This window comes from Phoca vitulina, unplaced genomic scaffold (assembly GCF_004348235.1).
Source record: "Phoca vitulina isolate PV1807 unplaced genomic scaffold, GSC_HSeal_1.0 scaffold83, whole genome shotgun sequence".
In the NCBI taxonomy this organism is placed as follows: Eukaryota; Metazoa; Chordata; class Mammalia; order Carnivora; family Phocidae; genus Phoca; species Phoca vitulina.
In genome coordinates this window covers 5640824-5660361 of record NW_022589786.1, presented here as the reverse complement: position 1 = coordinate 5660361, position 19538 = coordinate 5640824, and positions in this window count along the sequence as shown.

Here is a 19538-nt window from a genome sequence, read left to right as displayed (position 1 = left end):
CCATCAAGTCCTTAATTGTGAAGCTCTTTTATTTTCCTCATAAATATTATCAATGGGAAAATACTGAGCTTACCTGCTTAGCTTATTATTGTACCTGGCACATAGTAAGATGTTAACCTCTTTTGAATCATTTGATCATTCTAGAAGGTAAGCTGTGTGAGAGCTGGCCCTGTGTCTGTCTTGCTAACAACTTGCACAGTGTGCACATTGAACATTTGCTGGGGGAATGGATACATTGAGTGCCTACTCACTACACTAAAGCACTTTACATATATTTTCTCATTGAGTCCTTATAACAACTTCCTGGAATAAATCCTGCCATTAGCAGATGGGAAAACTGAAGATCAGGTAGGGGGAGTACAGCCCAAAATCATAGCCAGATTCAAACTCTGATCTATCTAGATCCCAAGCCTAGATTCTTCACTCTCTTATCTTTCCAGGGATATGTATGGTTCTTCCTTGGTCAAAAACACCTGCTTTCTCATTGGCTTCTGAATGTTGTTTACCCTAATGGAGATTAAGATTCCTGAAAGGGACGGGAGGGTTCACTTTTTTTTTTTTTTTTTACTGGTCACACACTGCCCATCATTGTGTTTGGCACAAAGTGGAAGATTAAGGTCATTATTGTGCACATTACTTGACTGGCATTGAAGGATTTCTCTCCTAGGTATTTTAGTGCCACAAGGGATTTCTATCTTTCCCCAAATGGAGTTGCATATAGTTCCATTATAACACATTTTCCCATCCTCAGGGACTGAATGCACTTTGAATACCCTAAATACAAAGACCTGACATCTCTAAATAGCAGAATAATTACAGGTGGTACCTCAGGGGGTTAAAGGGAGTGAGGCCTGCCATTTAATGAACCTGGGGCTGTAACCAGCTGGAGACGAGCTGGTGAAGAGAGGTGGAACAGCTTGTACTCTGCATTACTGGGGTGAAGGCAGATGTACTTTTGTGCCTATGGCGCTTCTGACACAGAAAGGACATTTGGTGCTTATCCCCGAAGGTCACTGGATCTGCTCCCACTGTCCAAGGAGCTCTCAGAATGAGGGCTCTCAGCTGGCAGGGACCACTTTGCACATGTTCTCACAGTGCTCTGTTGAATTTAGGGTAAGGAAGAGGACTGTGCTAATAAGTGCAAGACATTGGAGGGTTTTTTTTCCTTTTTCTGTCATTAAGCATCCATCTCAGATATGCAAGGTGGTAATTCCCCTCTTTTTTGTTTTTACATGCTTTCTTAACTTGGCATAAGGTTAAAAATACAATTCAAATGTGAATTAGACCTCCAACAGACCTCTCAAAGTGCTATTCCATCTTTTGCTAAGACCCCATGAAACTGGCAAAAAAAGTTTGCTAATGTTTAAGTGTGGTTCTACAAACAACAAATGTTTATATTTCATAGCAACTCACTCACTGCTCTTAGCCTCAGGAACAATGTTCATCTGCTTTTGTTAGCAATTTTTGTTACCTACTTGTACAAGGCTTAGTATTTCATTCTAGGTGTTAAAATACCTATTATTATTATCATTATTGCCATGACTCTAACTAAAGTAACATGTTTGAGCACATTCTGTGGACCAGGTGTCATTTTCTGATGAGAATGCATGACCTCCTATAATTCTCATAATATGAAGACTCCAGTATCAGTTTTGTTTTGCACACAAGGAAACTAAGGCACAGACACGTGATTCCTGGCCTTAAAAAAACTGCTTGTCAAATAGGGGATGTAAAGCATGGGCACTCATCAACAAAATACAAAGCAGAGGGGGATAAGAGTCCTATCTAAGGTAAAATTAAATACCTTTGTGTAGGTGGAAGACTCACAACAAATAGATCACATGCTCTCCTCCCATGCACACAATAGACATTGCTAATTAATCATGACACTCTTTTCTACTGGTCCCAAATATGGTCTAAGAATTGCTTTCCAAAGCTTCCCAGATAACTGTGCCAACTGATCAGTTTTTATCTAGTAGGACTGCTTGTCATTTACAACCAATGAGCTTAAGAAGTGGAAGAGAACCTTTCCCATTGGGGACACACACACAAAAATCTCAGTTGTCATTTGAAATTCATTCATTCGACAAATATTTATTGAGAATCTGTTCCATGTTGTATTAGAAATATGGCCCCCATGCCTAAAGCAAGGGTCTGCTCTTGAGAAGGGGGAGTAGATAATAATTTTTAAACACATGGTAATACATTGTTACATCAGATAATATGTGCTACTAAAAAAAATAATGCCCCAAAAGGAAGCAGAGACTAAGAGGTAGTTGGAGAGGTCTTATTTTAGATAGAGTGGTTAGGGAGGTCCTATTTGATGAGATTATATTTGAGACCTGGTTGAAGTGGGGAGGGGGGGATATAAATACCTAGCATTTCAGACAGAGAACTCTCTGGTTTACTGTAGAGGAACAAGAACGGAGTGATCATTTTAAAAGCACACTGTTTGCCCATGCTTGAACTCTCTGCTGTCTTCCATTGCACTAGAATACATCCAGAATCTTCACCTCTGGTATAGGCCCTGCAGATCTGGCCCCTGACTACCTCTCTGAACTCCTCCATTACCCCCTTCACTCCAATGTAACTATCCTGTCTTCCTGCTTTTTCACACTTTTACCTCAAGGGCTTTGTACTTTTTCAATGCTGTTATGTCTCTCTTATCTTTGAGTTATTTCAGGTAGAGACACAGGTATAATTCATATTCTGACTCCAAGCCTTCCATTAGTCTTTTGTAAAGGGATACACATGCCAAGTTCACTACCAGGTATTCCGAGCTAAGCAGCATCAATGTCCCAAGTCTCAGTGAGTGTGACTCTTCCTTTTCGGCTCTGTCCCCTAAAAATCTGGTAGACAGAATTAGTAGAATGAGTTAAGTGGATTAGCATTATACACTTGGCTAATGCCATGAGTAGAGGTCTGATGACTCTTGGAGGAAAAATTAATTTGAGAGCATGACATGAGTGTCATGATACCTTCAAGCACTTGTAAAGATAGGATCAGTAGCTTATAGTTTACAAGTGTCTTCTAAAATTGTAGTTCCATTAGTAAAAATGGACCTGTAGTAAACTAATATTGACTCATCTATTTATCTCTATGAGCAAGAACATTCTTTAGTGAGTTAATAAGCCAGAATTTGGAGGGACATTGTTGGTAGCCAGCCTCCAAGATGGTCTCACCAAATCATCACTTCCTGGTATTTGTGGCTTTGCATGTCCTATCACACATTGGCTCAAGGCTTTGACCAAAAGAATATTATGGAGATGGTGCAATAGAGTGTGATTTCCAACTCTAGTGACCTAAGACATAGAACTTTTACCTTGACCACTCAGATCACTTGATCTGGAGGAAGCCAGCCACCATGTTGTGAGGATGTTCAAGTAGCCCTTTGGAGAGGTTCACATGGAGAGGAACTGAGGTTTTCCAGAACAGCACCAATCTGACAGCCATGTGAGTAAGCCACTTTGGAAGCAAATCCTCCAGACCAGTGAAGCCTTCTGGTGACTGCAGCCTTGCCAGACATTTGACTGTAGCCCATGAGGCACCCAAGCCATAGTTTCCAACCAAGGAATTCCTGATTTCTTGACCCACAAAAACTCTGAGAGCAAATAGATGATTCTTGTTATCATAAACACTAAGTTTTGGGGGGAATTGTCACATAGCAGTAGATATGTGACAATATGTTATTATATGTTATTAATTATACATAATATAACACTGCTGATGCTTTAGGACTGAACACCTCTGTTCTTCCAATAAAGTCCAAACTCTTTGCCATGATCCATGATGTCCTGATGATGTGACTCCTGACTGCTTCTCCAAATCCAGCTCTTGAAAACATTACATAGGAAGTAGGTCCTGAGTGTCTATGATATCCTAGTCCTGGGGGTGAGCAAAGTAGGCTTCCTCAATAGGGTGACCAATTGTCCTGGCTTATTTGCAACTGAGAGTGTTCCTAGAATACAGGACTTTCAGTGTTAAAATTGGGAAATCCTAGGAAATCCAGAATAAGTTGGTTTCCATATTTCCAGAAGACATCAGAAAGGATCAGCATGAACAAAGAAATAAGGCAAGATTTGGTATGTTAGGAAAAGCCTGAAAAGGGGGCAGAGTATTAGTAATATGTGAAGGGAAAAGATTCTCTTATGTTCAAGAATGCATTCCCAGCAATTAAAGGAAGTAAGTGTGTAAAACTCCTTCTCCAGTCCAACCTCATATTCTTATCCTTGCTTATTACACTGATGCTATTCCAATATTCCTTCTTTTCTTTAACATGCCAGGTTGCTTTTTAATTCAGGTTCTTTGCCCTTGCCGTTTCCTCTGTCCTTCACCCAGATTTTCATGTTGGCTGTCTTATCTCAAATATCTCTTCTTTGGAGAAGTCTTTTCTGTCAAAAACAGCCCTGTATGCTCAGCCTCAGGTTGTCAGTCTCTATCACATTGTGGCAAAATGGCCCAATGATGGGTTTCATCTTAATATATTCAGATTTAAGATCCTTCAGGGTCTTCCTATTGTCATCAGCATAAAACGCCAACTCTTTAGCATAGTCTAAGAGAACTTTGTTATCCAAACTCTGAGTATCTTTTTTAGCTTCAACTCTTGCCACTGTTCACCTTTGCCTATATACTTTATGCATACTGATATTGGTGAGTATATATGGGCTTTCTCAAATAGTGTTACTACTTCATATTATATTTATGTTATATTTACATATAATAGATTTATATTATATTATTTTTATATTTTATATTCTATAAGTCACATTCATCCTTTGGGTCTTAAAAACAAAAACAATTTCCTAGAGAATCCTTCCCATATAGCACCCCCACCTGGTCCCACTAAACAGTACTTCCTAGATGGCCACAGAGCACCTGCTATTCCCGTCATAATATGTAGAACACTATCAGTTGCCTAATCAATTATTTTCCATGCTGGACTATAAGCTTCATGAGAGCAGGGAACCTTAGGTCTTAGTCACCACCACAGAGGGCTTGACAAAAAGGAAAACTCTCAGTAAACCTCAGACTTAAAATGCAAAAGCTTGGAGAAAGTGTAAAGGATGAAAAAAATATGTAAGAAATATATCTGAATTTTCACATAGTTGTTCAATTGCATTAGTATGGTGCCTAGGAGTTAGGTTCTTGCCCACGTTAGTTAAGTAAGCTTTCTCCAGCTGCAGAAATCCTTTTCAGTGGATCACACAGCTAGAGCATTGGAGCCCCACCCTCAACTCTACTGTGATTTGTTACCTCTTTCTGCGCATTGCCTTGGGGAAATAAGCAATGTTTACCTATTGCCAATGCAAAGCTGAGCAGATGGTAAATGTCCTCTGTTCTGCCAACAAGAGTTAGGAGGAATAACTAGAATTCATTTGCTTGAGACAAACTCTAGCCAGGGATTTAACTGAGAGTTGGCAAAGGTAAGCTGTTAGCTTCTGATTGATTTCTGAGTTCAAGTAAAAAGTGTTGTCTGTTTAGTGGCCTTAATAAGGAGATAGTTCATTAGAATTCTTTTTTTTTTTTTTTTAAGATTTATTAGAGAGTGATAGTGCAAGCGAGTGGGGGAGAGGCAGAGGGAGAAAGAGAAATCTCAAGCAGACTTCCTGCTGAGCATGGAGCCTGACACAGGTCAATCTCAAGACCCTGAGATCATGACCAGAGCTGAAACCAAGAGTCAGACACTCAACCCACTGAACCACCCAGGCACCCCTAGAATTCTTATAGTATCTCCCCATCCCTGAATACCCACTTTTTCTCTCCATGATCCATCATTTAATTCTCTTTCCTGTCTCTCTACCCTGCCTTCTCTACAATGGATATTTCAAATGATCTTACAAAGGCTTCTTTAGCCAGGCATCATAAAACAACAACAACAACAACAACAAAACCATATAGAATTACAGGAAAAGGAAAACTAAGGGTAATTTTGCTCTGTGATTTCCAAAGGCCAGTTGGTTCATGAATTAATGTCAGGTTGGCTGGCTTTTTGAGAACCACTTAGAGAACTCTGAGAAATAGACATACCTAGGTCTCATCCGGAGGTCTGATTCAGCAGTTTTGGAGGAAGATTGTCATCTGTGTTTTTAAAATTCTTTAGGTGATTCCAAACCAACTAGACTCAGGAACTATTGGAGTAGAGTCTCTTCTATAGTCTGATTTTGAATCTAGCCCCCAAATATCTTGATGGTGCTCAAACTGCCCCTGTTTGAACACCAAATATTTCAAGGAGTGCTCTTGCAAACTGACCTGAGCGAATTTGGTCATTTATGATTATTGGGTGCTTTTTGTTAATATCAGTGGCCTCCATGATTTAGAGTCAAGAGCTTGTAAGTTTCTTCCTCCAAAACATTGCTACTGAGCTACATGCTATAGAAAAGCAATTCACAGACTGCTTTCTCCCACAAATATAAGCAAGTAGACAAGTCCTGACCATATGAAAAGTTTACTAAAGATATAGAGATAGGGCTACCCGAGTCATGGGAATCCCTAACCTTCCTATTTAAAAGTGACACAAACCTTTTGAATCAATATCTGAACTAATGTATTTATAATGCCAATCCTAGGCACCATTCTGAAGGGTGTCTCTAGGCTTGCCAGATTCTTCTATCTTTTCATATAAGGGTGTTTCTAATATCTTACACTAATTAACCAAACCTTTGATTTTGGTAAGTGATAAAAGTAGCTAAACCTTGCGTGAGCTTCTTGCCCTGGAGGGAGTAGTCCCAATTAAGGTACTGAAAATGTTAACTAGCTATTCTCAGGTTATATACTAAAGCTAGTTCACACATGCATGTAGAAATCCCTGGTCTATTTTCAGGTATTTTGAAATAAATTGTACACCCCATAAGAAATGAAGACTGTGGTGAAAGAATATATTAAGTCTCTGGTGATGAAAACATTGAGGAACATAATAAGAACACGCCAAACATTTATACTAAAAACACCAAAAGTGAGAAAATAGGAGCAATTGCTTCTACATAACATTGCCAAAACTTGCTATTCTCCTAGAGTTAGATAAATTGAGCTTTTTTTTTTTTTTTTTAAGATTTTATTCATTTATTTGCCAGAGAGAAAGAGATAGAGCACAAGCAGGGGAAGCAGCAGGCAGAGAAACAGGCTCCCCACTGAGCAGGGAGCACAATGCGGAGCTCCATCCCAGGACTCTGGGATCATGACCTGAGCCGAAGGCAGATGCTTAATCGACTGAGCCACCCAGGTGCCCTAAATTGAGCTTTTTGGTATGTCCTTTTAAGCAGTAGGCTCAAGAATGTCTTTGCCTCCCTGACCCTAATTTTTCTCACCTGAAAATAAAAGACATTGGACTAAATCATTTCAGGTTGTTCATTTGCGTTTAATATTTTCAAGATGAGGGGTATTTTTTCATTCCTTATAAACACATGTCCATGCACATACAAGTCAATTCATTAACATTGGATTTGGATAAATTTCCAAATAAGTTGATAGAATTTGCTTAAAATGACAGAGTAGCTAAATTGGATGTATGAATTAGTTGAATAAAGTGAATTTGATTAAACTCAGAACAATTGTGGCAGTTTTAAGTTATTTTCATGTGGTTAAGATAATCAAAACTAAGTAAGCTAAATTAAATATAATTTTATTTTTTATGTGTTTAAAATCTGTTTCCTAACTCAAAAGATCAGGTATATGTATGTTTTTGTGGTGGTTGTCTTTTCAACAGTGGAATCCAATAGCAAACTAAGCTGTTGCCCATCCTGGGGTCCTGATGTACACTACTTGTAAATAGTTTTATTCAAACGTAAGAAGCTGACAAGAGTGTGGGTGCAGTGTGGGGGAATGGTATCTAATTGGTGGTAAAGAATAGGGGTTTGAGGTTGAGTCAAAAAATTCACTCTTCTTCCTGTGTTTCTCCTTTATTTTCACACACTCACATCTCTGACACTGGATGGGTGGTTTTTGTTTTGTTTTGTTTTATTCTCGTACCAAGCAATTCTCTGTGACACCAACTGGATATCCTACAATTCAGTTGAATTCTAATAACTGGAGTTAGCACAGACCCCCATAGGTCAAGGACTTGGTCCCATGATCCTGTCGCCCACTTTGGGTCCCAGGTTACCCAAGTTGGCTACAGATCAGAGGTTCTAAGTTGGCTACAGATCAGAGGTTCTATGACACTGCCCCCTTGGATTTATTTGCTAGGACAGCTCAAAGAACTCAAGGAAGCATTCACATTTATCAGTTCATTATAAAAGCATATGATAATTGACACAGATGAACAGTCAGATGAAAAGATACAGTAAAGTTTGGAAGGACCCCCAGTGTAAGAGCTTCTGTCCCCTTGGATATGTGGATATGTTCATCCACCTAGAAACTCTCTGAATGCTATGCTATTGGGATTTTTATGGAAGATTCCTCACATAGGTATGATCAATTATTAACTCAATTTCCATCCCCTCTTCCCTCTCTGGATGATGGGGGTGGGGCTGAAAAATCCAGCTTCTCATCATGGCTTGGTTTCTCTGATGACCAGCCTCTATCCAGCAGCTATCCAGGAGCCCACCAAGGGTCACCTCAGTAGAACAAAAGATGATTCCATCACTGAAGAAATTCCAAAGGGTTTAGGAGCTGGGGGAAGTCAAGAACTGGGGGAAGAGATCACTATATATATTTTTCTATGATTTCACAGACAGACTAATCATAGATTTGAGGACTATGTTGTTAACTAACTGTAACCAGTTACAAGCTGGTGGACAAATAGTGGAGAAACTACTTAACCACTGTGAACTCTTTTTCTGACAAATGGGAATAACAATAATAATGCCTATTAGCTTGTGATAATTAAAAACATAAAATGCTTATCAAACTACTTGGCTTATAGTTTGTAATTAATTCAAGCATAAATTGGTGTGGTGTCTCATTGTTTTCCTGCCCTGTCCTACAGCACTTGTGTAGATGTGGGCCAAGAGAACCAATCCTGGCCACTCTAATTATTTTCCTTTTTAACAGCTTTATTGAGAAATAATTCATATATCATACAATTTACCCATTTAAAGTATAAAATTCACAGGTATGTGCAGTCATTGCCACTATCAATTTTAGAACACCTTTATTATCCCCAAAAGAAACCCCACACCCATAATCCTACACATTTTTTGGTGATGCTCATAAATCTGAGATTTATTGTGGTATCCTTGTTCTTTTTTTATTATTTTTTATTTTATTATGTTATGTTAGTCACCATACAATACATCATTAGTTGTTTGATGTGTGGTATCTTTGGTTAAGTACTCCCAGAGTTGTTTGGTGAGTCATTTTCCTGTGCAAGTCCACTTTCCTGATAGACGTGATCAATTGGTCTATTATATGGATTGATTCTCATGCACCCACAAATGCGACCAGAGTAATGACCACCTATTCTGTTGGTTTGAGAGGTCCTAGGATAAATACTCCACAGAAATATCTCTTTAGCACCTGTTGGCACCACAAAAATATTTCCATGTGGATAGGCTTAGTCTATTTGGGCTGCTAAAGCAAAATATCATAGGGGCGCCTGGGTGGCTCAGTTGTTAAGCCCCTGCCTTCGGCTCAGGTCATGATCCCAGAGTCCTGGGATCGAGCCCCACATCGGGCTCCATGCTTGGCAGGAAGCCTGCTTCTCCCTCTCCCACTCCCCCTGCTTGTGTTCTCTCTCTCAGTGTCTCTCTCTCTGTCAAATAAATAAATAAAATCTTTAAAAAAAAAAAAAAGCAAGCTATCATAGATTGGGTGGCTTAAACAACAAACATGTGTTTCTTATGGTTCTGGAGTCTGGGGAGTCCAAGATCAAGGCACTAGCACAGTCAGTGTCTGGTAAGAGTCTGTTTCATTGTTCACAGGTGACTGTCTTTTTGCTCTGTCCTCACATGGCAGAATGGCAAAGGAGCTCTGCAGAGTCTCTTTTATAAGGGCCCCGATCCTATTCATGAGGGCCCCCACACTTATGACCTAATAACCTTCCCAAGACCCCACCTTCAAATACCATCATTTTTGGAAATAGGTTTCAATATACAAATATTGGGGAACACAAAAATTCAGTCTATAGCGTTCTGCCCCTGCCCCTCAAAATTCATGTCATTTTTTAATGAAAAAAAATATTTATTGCATCCCAGTAGCCCCAAAAGTCTTAACTTGTTTTAGTATAGGCTTTATTTTTTTTTAAGATTTTTATTTATTTGACAGAGAGAGAGAGCACAAGCAGGGGGAGCAGCAGGCAGAGGGAGAGGGAGAAGCAGTCTTGAAGAATAGCATCTCCTGTTGAGATGGCTAACACATACTTATCTCCTTATCAAATAGTTCCTGGGCCATTTTCCAATATAGATAGACTGAGAACTTTTCAAATCTTTAAGAACTACTTCCTTTTTGATTAACAATTTCATTTTTAAGCTATTTTTCTCTTTTTGCTATAAGCAGTCAGGAGGAGCCAAGTTGCACCTTCAACACCTTGCTTAGAAATTTCCTTAGCTAAATAGCCAATTTCATCACTTGGAAATTCTACCTTCCACAAAATATTGGAACACAAACAGTTCAGCCAAGTCCTTTGCCACTTTATCACAAGGATCACCTTTCCTCCTGTTTCCAACAACTTGTTCATTTCCTCATTGCACTCTGAGAACTCCTCAGAATGGACTTTACTGTCCATATTTCTACCAACATTCTTTTCAAGATTACTTAGGTGTTCTCTAAGAATATTGAGGCTTTCTCTGCAGCTTTCCTGTTTTCTTTGAGTTATCACCAGTCATTTTTAAAGGTTTGTTCCTGGAAGTTTAGGCTTTTTTTAAGCATGTACCTCAAAATTTGCCCAGTCTCTATTACCAAGTTCCAAAGCCACTTCCACATTGTTGGGTATTTGTTACAGTGTCCCCTCACCCCCATAGACAGATTGGATCACAAAATTATGAATGCTGAGAAGTCCCGTGATCTGCTATCTCCAAACTGGAGATCTAGGAAGTCTGGTGGTATAATTCAGTCCAAGCCTGAAGGCCTGAGAACCAGAGGAGACAATGATACAGTTTCCAATATGGGTCTGAAGGCCTAAGAACCAGGACTGTGGAGGGTAGAAGATCGATGTGTCAGCTCAGTCAGGCAGAAAGAGCAAAATTCTTCCTTTCTCTGCCTTTTTGTTCTATTCTGGCCCTTCAAAGATTTAATGATGACCACCCATATTGAAGAGGGCAAACAGTTTTACCAAGCCCACTGATCCAAATGCTAATTTTTTCCAAAAACACCCTCATGAAAACACACACAGAAATAATGTTTAGCCAAATGAGTACCTCATGGTCCAGCTATGTAAACACAGAAAAGCAAACATCACATGGATGATTTTCTCTCTTCTGTTAGGGCATTGACATTCACTCATATTTGACAAGAATTTTTTTTCTTTTTTTTATAATGTTATGTTAATCACCATACATTACATCATTAGTTTTTGATGTAGTGTTCCATGATTCATTGTCTGTGAGAATTTTTTAGGATTACAAAAGTTATTGGCTAAAGCCCCTGTAACTGCCAAGCTAAACTACAGAAGACAGTGAGTAGGCAGATCTTTTTTAAATACCTCAGATAGAAGAAACACAATTTAATGTAGAACATAATGAGAAAAACAATCATATCAAGTCTATCTAGTCTTGTTTTGGAGGGCACAGACATACTTAGGTTCACACCCAATTTATTGATGATGACATCAGTAATAATCTGTGCCAGAAAACATGCTAAATTCTTTACGTATGATATCTCACTTAATCCTCGCAATGCTCTGAGTTGTGACAATTGTTGATAATTTACAACTGAACAACCTGAAATTAAAGGGGTTAAGTAAATTATTCAAGAATGCACAGATAAAAAGTGGCAAAGCTAGGATTTAAAATCTGATCAGTCGGTTTTCTGTGCCTGTCCTTCTACTCTTTTGTCTCTTTTTTCTTTTCTATACTCTTGAGTTTCTTGGGCAAGTCCTTTTCCCCTTTTCTAAGCCACTATTTTTTAAACCATCATATGGAGATAAACTTTTTACAGCATCACCTTACTGGAAAAAATAAGAAATGGATGACAGTAAATATTTATATGAGTAGAAGAGATTATCTTTGCCTTAATCCTATCCCCTTAAAGAATATCCTTTCAAGTATTGGGCTAAATAAAATGTTCCTTTATTATGTAGGTCAGGGTCAACTTATGAATTAGTCATTTGTCACAGCCGGAGTTTTTCAAAAATCCTTAAGACCATGGCATAGCATGGGCATGAGATAAATATTTTCTCAGTGAATGAACTCAATTAAGTTATGCTAATACTTCATGCCTATAACAGCACTTCTTATGTTCACAAAGTTAGTCAGGACTCTCTATTTGAAAATGACTGAATCCCAACTCAAATTGGCCTACAAAATTGGAGATGTATTGGCCTATGTACATGAAAAGTCCCTCAGTGAATAGCTTTAGGTACAAGTGGACTCAGGGTTCTATTATTGGTAATCCATCTCTGTCCTTCTCTCTGCTTGTCTTTCCTCTGTATTGGCTTCACAGCCAAACAAGATTTCTTTGCATGTCTTTCCCAAAAGATCCAGGAGAGCCCTGAAACAAATAATGCAATATATGTTAAGAAAGAAAAAAAGAAGAAGAAGAATGTAGCAGGAGGGGAAGAATGAAGGGGGGGAAATCGGAGGGGGAGAAGAACCATGAGAGACGATGGACTCTGAAAAACAAACTGAGGGTTCTAGAGGGGAGGGGGGTGGGAGGATGGGTTAGCCTGGTGATGGGTATTGAGGAGGGCACGTTCTGCATGGAGCACTGGGTGTTATGCACAAACAATGAATCATGGAACACTATATCTAAAACTAATGATGTCATGTATGGGGATTAACCTAACAATAAAAAAAAAAAAATCCAGGAGAGCCCCCAAAATTGTTGAATTGACTATGTGTGGATCCATTCCTAAACCAATCAATGAAACAAGGGGATTCAGTACCCTGATTGGTCAGGTCATGTGTCTGCTCCATTCCTAGAGCTAATGAAGGGTCAGTCCCCCCGTAAACTACCCAGACTGACAGTGAGGGAAGGGTAGTTTTCCAAAGGAGAATTAGAGCATTATTTCCAATTGAAGGGGACTGGATACTGCATAAGCAGGGTAAAAAGTTTACTTGCTTTGAGTCATCTGTTCTCTAGGATGTAGTTTTAGCTTTTGAAATGTTCTTCAAATGACAAGATCCAAAGTCCTCTTAATAAGCTAGTTATTCTTCTCTAACTTTCATGACCAAGATGTTGAGTGATGTATAGACCAAGTGAGAAATGGCTGAAGGGAATTTCCTTAGGGGTTATGTGTGTGTGTGTGTGTGTGTGTGTGTGTGTGTGTGTGTGTACTCCATATATAGAGAGAGTAATGGGGATAATTGTTATGATCTTGGAGTAGAGACAAAATGGAGAGGTGAGTGCTTCTTTCATATGCTAGCATAATTGAAAGCTGACTCTCTCCTCAATGACATTTCTAGACTTAATGAGTTAACAACAACAAAAAGCCCAAACAAAAAACAAACAAAAACTAAGAGGAGGAATTAAGGAAAACAAAACTCCTTGGTTTTCTAGTTGGTGCTTGCTTTGTTGGTGAATAAACCATCTGCCTGAATGCCCTGTTAGGTAGTACTGGGTGATTAATAGTGTAGCTCATCTGTGAACCAGCATGGAGAGCTCTCTAGGAAGCGTCAGGCTGTAAACAATAGCAAATGATCAATGCCGTTTTGATGACATACTGAGATTCCTTTTTATACAAAGCTTTTTATGATTTTTTGTAATGCTTAACAGACCACCGATCATGGAAAAGACATTTCAAATTCACGGGCCAGTGAGTGTTCTGTTAGCCCCTTTTCTCATTTTACTCCCTGCAGAGTTTTTTTTTTTTCTTTTTTTGTAGGCAGTAGTTGTTTTTATTTTTGAAAGAGTGATGTGTTTTATATTTTTTCATGAAAATTACCAGATTTGCAATAGATTTTTTCTTTTCCTAGTTTGTGTAATTATGATTAATGATGAATAACACAATCTCAGGAATTACAATCAGTGAGGCAAGGCATGACATGTAATTTTAAATTGTAGTTCTGAGTTGTAAGTTTTAAATTGATTCTACATTTGAATCAATATCTTTTACAATCCAAAGTAATTCTCTTTATGGAATGCTGTTTTAAATGGAATGTTGGGAAGGATAAAACCATTGTAAATTTTTACTTTGCCTTTCCTGTTAGACCATTTTCATAAAACTTTCTATTATGGAAAATTTCAAGCATATACAGAAGCATATCCTGTATTATACTAGACTTGCACGTGTCCATCACCCAGCTTCAACAGTTACTAACTCACAGCCAATCTTGTTTCAATTATCTCAATTCATTTGTCCCCACCCAATTGGATTATTTTGAGGCAAAGTTCTAGTTTCAAGATGTTGTTTGGACATGGGCTTGGGGGATAGATTTAACTTTTGGGGTGGAGGATGAACTATTTTCATCATTTATTTCAAAGCAAGATTTTGATGAAATTTTTTCACATTTTACTTCCTGAGAAAAGATGCTTCTATATTTCTTCAAGGCACTTCTAAAGTATACTATCTTATTAGTTCAGCAAATTGAGCTCTTGTCATATGTCAGGAAGAGTACTTGACTTTGGTAACATAGTGATGACTAAGAAAAAAAGCTAGTGCTCAAATAAGTCATTATCTAGCAGGGTGGATAAGTAAGCATAGTAATGTATGATGAGAATAATGGTAGACTTACATGGGATTATGAAAAAGGAACACCTAGCTCAGTCTTGGAGTGTCACAAAGGTGTTACAGAAGACAGATGTCTAAATAGACACTAGAAGGATAAATAAGATTAAGAAGAAATGAGAAGGCATAGTTGATGAGTAGGGCATAGAGGGAAAAGCTATGTGAAGGTCTGTGAGTAGAGGAGACATGTCTTACAACCATGGCTGCAGAATAGAATATAAAGGGAAAAAGTGGTAAGAGTTGAGGCCAGAGAGCTGAACAGTGAGTTTTGATTTTGTCTAAAGCTTAGGAGGAGTCTTTAGAAGGTTTTATTCAGGGAGCTGACAAGGTGAATCAGATAGAGTGTTGTTCCAGTCTAATCATGAGGAAAACTATTCTGAGGGATTTAATCACTAATGTAAAGACCTCAGACAATTAGTCACACCCATGTCTGGGCCTCTGACCTTCTGACTTCTGGTCCAAGACATTGCATCTCCCCCTGTTTTTTGTTTTGTTTTTTGTTTAAATTTTTAATAAATAAAGACTGCCAGTAATTCCCTTGGTGGCAATCATCTTGTCTTTTATCATTAACCCCTAGTATAATAGGACATAAAACAAAGGAGTAAGACTATTGTGTCTAATCTCCTCAGTAGTAATCATTGCAGAACTATTCAGACCATCAATAATCTGGTTCGTCTGTAGTGCTTTCACCCCCCTGCCACTATGCCTGCTATTTTACATCCTCAAATTAGAATACTAAATGACTAAAGCCCAAGGATTTGGGTGCCGTGAAGTTATACTGGGAGGAAGTGGTTAGGTGTGACCCTGGGGAATGAAGGATTCATGGGCATAGGGGAGGCAATCCAGCTCCATGAGTTGGGGGCTTTCAGATATCTTTCCCACTAGAGTATCAGGTTTGAGCAAATGAGAAGAGCAGAAGAGAAAGCCTGGAGGAAAGGGTATTGAAGGTATTCGGACATAGAGATGATGGAGTAGTAGAGGTAGAAGAGGCCAACCTGTTGACGGGTGAGACCGTAGAGAACACTTTCTTGGTACTTCTATACAGCAGGAGTTAGTAAACTGCAGTCCATGGGTCAAATTTGGTTCACTGCCTGCTTTTGTAAATAAAGTTTTATTGGAACACAACCATTCTCATTCATTTACATATTGCCTATGGCTGCTTTTATGCCATAATGGCAGAGTTGAGTAGTTGCAACACAGAAAGTAGGGCCTGCATAGCTTGACATATTTATTCTCTGGCCTTGTAGAGAAAAGGTTTGCCAACCCATGCTATAGAGGGTGAGTCATTGAGAGTGAATCTTGGATTCAATTCTGTTCTGGAATCTGAAGAAGTACTCATGAGGGATAGGGCCCATAGGAAGTTCGTGTAGGTGGGTCTAGAGCCTTAATACTATGGGGCAAGGGGTACTTTGGGCCCTATAAAGCCTTGCTTCAGATCAGATGTTTGAGGAGGCTGCTTTCCAGTTCATTGAACCCCAAAAGAGCTTTCATTTAAGACTACTCAATACAAGCTCAGTGGTGGTGCAAGGACACTTCTTACCATCTGGGGACTGGTGAATTTCCACTTCTGTGTGGCATTTGCTTTATGGTATTTGAGCAATGAACAGAGCTTTCACTTCCAGCTGTGAGGTATCTGGCTTGGATCCCTCCTCTCCTCTTTGCCACAGTATTCCTGATGTTCCCGCTGTGTGTTCTGAACTGGATTGGCATCTATTTTTCCCTCTGTAGTGCCCTTGCAGTCTATGCCAGACCCATACCAGCCCAATCCATCTTTGTCTTGACTCAGCTGGCTTGCCTTATGGGTGCCTCCTTACCCTTGGGGAAACAGCAGAGTTTGAGTTTTGACTGTGAAGACTCTCAGAGATGTATATCAAGTGGATTTTATTAATTCACTTACTGTAGTGCCTGTTCTCAGCATCAACTGTATGTACGGATAGAGGTCTGCCTGATATACCACTTGAATCACTGAAAGGTCTTCCTTGGCCCAAAATATTTTCTCTATTGACCCTGCTTGTGGTGCTTGAACTATGCCAATTTGAATTAAGACGCCAAGAGCACTTATTGAAATAATGCTTCCCATGCAGAGTAACTCACCCAGCTACTAGCTGCCACTTAAGTTAAAAATGAATGAGTTTAATGGAGTAACTATAGGAGAAATCAGAATATCCAAGTAAAAAGGACAAGGGAGAGGAATCTTGGGAATGCTGGGAACAGGCAGGTCCAATCAGCACATTTACAAGGAAATATATAGATATTGTGTGCCTGGGAGAGAAGGTTGGAGGAAAGGGCATTGAAGGTATTATGACATAGAGATGATAGAGTAGTAGAGGTGGAAGAGGCCAACCTATTGATGGGTGAGACCGTAGAGGAATAGGAAGGAGTTGAGACTTCCCTGAGGAACTGCAGGGAGTAATTAACAGAGTTAATTCTAGGTCTGCTGACACCTAGGTCCATGCCCTTTCCAAATCCTGGCCTTATCCAAAGTGCTCTGGACAGTACTACTTCTGCAAATATTAATAGAAATTTACATGGAGAAAAAGACGTGGTGGTTAAATAAGTTTAAGAACCATGGTTAGAAAGAGGCCTTTCAGGTCAAGGTATTCATCTAGTAGTCTTGGGATATGACCTCTAGCCAGTAGAAGATATATATTGATCAAATTTAATCATACAAATGCATATGTATTTACAAACTGACCAGCACTCTATGAGGACATTATTCAGTTCTCTAGAAACATATGTCAAAGGGTCCTAGGGGTACAGTGGTTCAGAGATGATTTGTGGGATGAAAGGGTTCCTGAGCTGGTAACTGAAGGGTAAGTATAGTCTAACTAGGTGAAGAGCAGTCCAGGCATGTGCATTAGAGCAGAAAGTTCTGGTTAGATCCCCTGACAGCTGGGGGGAGCAGGGGACAGGTGCACTGGGACCCTAGCCTTCATCCTCTGCATATAAGAAGCCTTGCATATTTCCCCCAGTGTGTCTTACAAATATTCTCTGTGCTGTGGAAAAGGTTGAGAAGTGTTGCATCAGGGAAATTAAGTTGGAATTTAGTGAGTTAGGACAGTGGTGAGAGATGAGACTGTAAGATCATGGTGGAGCCTTAAGATACTCCCTGAGTGACATTGCCTGAGTCCCATACTCCTTTCGACCTCAGTTTCTTTCTTCTTCTTGGACAAGATAATCTGTTTTTTGATCTGATCAGTTCTTATTTCACATTCCTGTAACTGTGATTTAAAATAAAAAATCAAACTACAGTATTTGGCTCTGAAGAAGCTGCACCTTTGGGTTGCCTTCTAGCCCAAGTTGGTCCTTAAGGGCTGCTGAGTTACTTATGCCTTGGCCCAAGATGATTAGTGTGCCAATATGGGGGCTGAGCAGTCCTGACTGCTGATAAACAATTGTGATTTCACATGACTTATTATTACTATTCTCCATCCCCCCCCCCCCTCCCCCCCCCCCCCCCCCCCCCCCCGCCATGGACTCAGGAGCCTGAGTTCCTTGTGCATTGCCATTCTAAATATAGCAACTCCCCTGCTCACAGACTTGTTTTTGCCATCACAGGAAGGGAAATGGCAAAACCTAGGCCTGCTTGTCTGGTGGGTAGGCAGCCAGAGCTCTGTTTTGCACTGCCACTTCCATCAGCTCATTTTGGACCATTGTTGACAAACACACTCATCAAAAGAACAAAACAAACAACAAAAAAACAAAAACAAAACCCTCTTTCTGAAGTTTGCATTTCTTCTACGACTTCCAGAAACATGTGGTAGCCATTCAGGGCTATTTTCTTTCCTCCCATCAACCATTTCTGACTTTGTGGGCTGCATATTTCATACATCACACACAGGTAACAGCAGTTGTGGTACTTTGAGATGTGATGCTGGAGTTCCTAGCAAAACCTCTGGGGTGTCCAGGCAACTTCTGAGCAGTTGTAAATGCAATACTTTACTTTCTGGTAACCCTAAGAACTGATTGTTTAATGAATAGAGAGGGTTTACAGCAGGACTGACCTTTACATAGAACCCTAAATGAAGAAGAAGGCAAGGTTGGGGAGAAGTGAGAACATTTGAGCCCCATATTAGAGAAACTAGCTTCAAAGCCCAGTTCTGTTATTTACAAGTTTTGTGCCTTGAGCGAGTTACTTATATTCTCTGGGCCCCAATTTTCTCATCTTTTAAATGCAGATTTTAATAAAGTTATAGCACAAATTAAATGGGGTAATGCATGAAAGTACTTAGCATAGTCAGGCATGTAGTAAACATTCCAGTAATACTGTATTCTTTTTATTCCTTTTTTTCTATTATTATTTTTAGAGAACTATCTTTTTTTTCTGAGTTCTTCTAAAAAACGTTCCAGCTGTGTTCTCCTTTTTAGGCATGACTAACATCAGGGCCTATATTGTGGAAAGTCTTGTCCACCATTGGAGAACATTATAAACATTAAGATACCTTCTAGGATTGAGCAGTCCAGATGTGCTCCTTATGAGTTCTCCCATCTGTGCAGCACAGGTACTTACATAGGATGGCAGTGGTTCATAAGACCTTCTTAATAGAGAGCAGAAAGTGGATGAGCCAACCTTTCTCAAAGTATTGGAAGCCCTCAGGTAGCAGTTGCCTCCAACAGACTTCCAGGGCTGTTCTGGACGAGTTTTGTGCTAACTACCCTCTAGCCCCAGAGGGCCATTATTTCTGTCCTCAGGTTGTAATGGCCATTGACTTCAGCCACACTGCATGTCTGTGTATTTGTCTTGTCTTCAATTCTTTAAGCCTTGGGACCCATGAGGCAG